Below are 3637 nucleotides of genomic sequence, written 5' to 3'. Positions count from 1 at the left end.
AGACAGATCATCTACAGACACACACAGACAGATCATCTACAGACACACACACACACAGATCAGATCATCTACAGTCAGATCATCTACAGACACACAGTCAGTTCATCTACAGACACACTGTAGCGAATTTCATGTGATGAAGGCTGCTAATAAAACAGGTCTTCCCCTTTTATTATTCCTTATCGGGATGTGACGTCGTTGTTAGAGCGGATAGAAAAATATCCGGTGTCATGAGAGTAGCGTTTCACATGGCAGTTTGACATCCTCTAAGTCCTGTTCTGTCAGACTGACTCCTAAGTATCCATGTAAACTGTAGCGAATTTCATGTGATGAACTCTGCTAATAAAAGATGTCTTCCCCTTCAAATATTCCTTATCGGGATGTGACGTCATTGTTAGAGCGGAAAGAAAAATGTCCAGTGTCATGAGTAGTGTTTCATATGGTAGTTCAATGCTGAAGCCGAACTATGAGTGTTTGAATCTCCCGCTGAATCTACTGTTGAATTTTTTCAGAGTCCTTGGTTCTCCCACTGATGCTGTGTTTGGAGTGATTCGAGTCTGCAGCTGAAGTCGTGTTGGGAGTGTTTGATTCAACACCTGGTGGCACGTTTTAAGCATCTTCTCTGCACATTTCAAGAATGCTGTTTAGACAGCTTTTGATTCTCGCTGTAACTGCATTTTATATATAATTTATCAGCTAGAGCGGGAATGACAGCCACATTGGCATAAGTGTTTGCATGTGTCACGACAGCTACAGATAAAGCCATAATAAGCCTGCGGAGCTAATTTATCAATCTATCTTGATGAATGACGCAGAGGAACATACACAGGTGAACTCTGTCAAATAAGAGGACAGTGTTTTACTCACACGTGACTTGCATAAACACATTTTGATACACTTTTCAGTGTTGCCTTCTGAAAGTCAATTTTTTCAGTAAAAAAAAAAAAATTGGTTTCGGTTTTTCCTTTGGAGCTAGAAAGCGAATTATACAGAGAACGTTTTTACCCATTTTAGATTATGGTGACATTATTTACATGCATGCTTCTTTCTTCTTTTCTAAAAAGGCTGGATGGTGTTTATCATGCTGCATTGCAATTTATAAATGCTTGCTCACATACTTGTGATTGGTCCTCTTTATTTCAAAGAAGGAAAACACATATGTTATTGTATACTGTAAAGGCATTTCTGGGTATGCTGCCAAATTACATTACTTTTATGCTTACGTTGAAAGAACTATTCCACCAGATCATCAAACAGGATCCAATTACAAGTATCTGGGGTGCATTCAGAACATGGAAAATCAGCTTTCTTTTACTATGCACCTTGGTTGTGGAACGATTTTCAAACTTTTACTCCATTAGAAGCAATTCCTTCTTTGAGTATTTAAAAAAAAAAAACTATTGCAGTGTGTAATGAATGTACCTTGCTGCTGTTAAAAAAATAATTTGCTGATTCATGACTACTGTTTTATTCTGACCGTCTTGTGTGTTGTGTGTTTTACTTTTATCTATGTGAAACTTTAGTACGGTCATCTTGGCCAGGAGTCCCTGGAAAAAGAGATTTTCTTTTATCTCAGTGGGACCTTCCTGGAAAAATAAAGGATTGAAAGTGAACCAAACCAAAAGGAAAAAGCTCTACGATCTACAGGTCTGAAAATGCCCTTCTATGCAGTCCTCCAGCGGCTCACATTTCCACAAATTATGGTGTTTCTCTCTTTTTCACAATTATTTTTTTTTATTTGTTGAGGTTTTAAATGTGGTTTGATTCATCTACCGATAAAGTGTGTGTGTGTGTATGTGTGTGTGTGTGTGTGTGTGTGTATGTAAAATGTTGAGGTTTTAAATGTGGTTTGATTCATCTACCGATAAAGTGTGTGTGTGTGTATGTGTGTGTGTGTGTGTGTGTGTGTATGTAAAATGTTGAGGTTTTAAATGTGGTTTGATTCATCTACCGATAAAGTGTGTGTGTGTGTATGTGTGTGTGTGTGTGTGTGTGTGTATGTAAAATGTTGAGGTTTTAAATGTGGTTTGATTCATCTACCGATAAAGTGTGTGTGTGTGTATGTGTATGTGCATGTGTGTATGTGTGCGTGTGCGTGTGCGTGTGCGTGTGCGTGTGCGTGTGCGTGTGCGTGTGCGTGTGCGTGTGCGTGTGCGTGTGCGTGTGCGTGTGCGTGTGCGTGTGCGTGTGCGTGTGCGTGTGCGTGTGCGTGTGCGTGTGCGTGTGCGTGTGCGTGTGCGTGTGCGTGTGCGTGTGCGTGTGCGTGTGCGTGTGCGTGTGCGTGTGCGTGTGCGTGTGCGTGTGCGTGTGCGTGTGCGTGTGCGTGTGCGTGTGCGTGTGCGTGTGCGTGTGCGTGTGCGTGTGCGTGTGCGTGTGCGTGTGCGTGTGCGTGTGCGTGTGCGTGTGCGTGTGCGTGTGCGTGTGCGTGTGCGTGTGCGTGTGCGTGTGCGTGTGCGTGTGCGTGTGCGTGTGCGTGTGCGTGTGCGTGTGCGTGTGCGTGTGCGTGTGCGTGTGCGTGTGCGTGTGCGTGTGCGTGTGCGTGTGCGTGTGCGTGTGCGTGTGCGTGTGCGTGTGCGTGTGCGTGTGCGTGTGCGTGTGCGTGTGCGTGTGCGTGTGCGTGTGCGTGTGCGTGTGCGTGTGCGTGTGCGTGTGCGTGTGCGTGTGCGTGTGCGTGTGCGTGTGCGTGTGCGTGTGCGTGTGCGTGTGCGTGTGCGTGTGCGTGTGCGTGTGCGTGTGCGTGTGCGTGTGCGTGTGCGTGTGCGTGTGCGTGTGCGTGTGCGTGTGCGTGTGCGTGTGCGTGTGCGTGTGCGTGTGCGTGTGCGTGTGCGTGTGCGTGTGCGTGTGCGTGTGCGTGTGCGTGTGCGTGTGCGTGTGCGTGTGCGTGTGCGTGTGCGTGTGCGTGTGCGTGTGCGTGTGCGTGTGCGTGTGCGTGTGCGTGTGCGTGTGCGTGTGCGTGTGCGTGTGCGTGTGCGTGTGCGTGTGCGTGTGCGTGTGCGTGTGCGTGTGCGTGTGCGTGTGCGTGTGCGTGTGCGTGTGCGTGTGCGTGTGCGTGTGCGTGTGCGTGTGCGTGTGCGTGTGCGTGTGCGTGTGCGTGTGCGTGTGCGTGTGCGTGTGCGTGTGCGTGTGCGTGTGCGTGTGCGTGTGCGTGTGCGTGTGCGTGTGCGTGTGCGTGTGCGTGTGCGTGTGCGTGTGCGTGTGCGTGTGCGTGTGCGTGTGCGTGTGCGTGTGCGTGTGCGTGTGCGTGTGCGTGTGCGTGTGCGTGTGCGTGTGCGTGTGCGTGTGCGTGTGCGTGTGCGTGTGCGTGTGCGTGTGCGTGTGCGTGTGCGTGTGCGTGTGCGTGTGCGTGTGCGTGTGCGTGTGCGTGTGCGTGTGCGTGTGCGTGTGCGTGTGCGTGTGCGTGTGCGTGTGCGTGTGCGTGTGCGTGTGCGTGTGCGTGTGCGTGTGCGTGTGCGTGTGCGTGTGCGTGTGCGTGTGCGTGTGCGTGTGCGTGTGCGTGTGCGTGTGCGTGTGCGTGTGCGTGTGCGTGTGCGTGTGCGTGTGCGTGTGCGTGTGCGTGTGCGTGTGCGTGTGCGTGTGCGTGTGCGTGTGCGTGTGCGTGTGCGTGTGCGTGTGCGTGTGCGTGTGCGTGTGCGTGTGC

This window comes from Sinocyclocheilus anshuiensis, unplaced genomic scaffold, assembly GCF_001515605.1.
Source record: "Sinocyclocheilus anshuiensis isolate Anshui unplaced genomic scaffold, SAMN03320099.WGS_v1.1 scaffold2520, whole genome shotgun sequence".
In the NCBI taxonomy this organism is placed as follows: Eukaryota; Metazoa; Chordata; class Actinopteri; order Cypriniformes; family Cyprinidae; genus Sinocyclocheilus; species Sinocyclocheilus anshuiensis.
The sequence above is the reverse complement of the archived record's forward strand: the minus strand, read 5'-3'. Positions refer to the sequence as shown.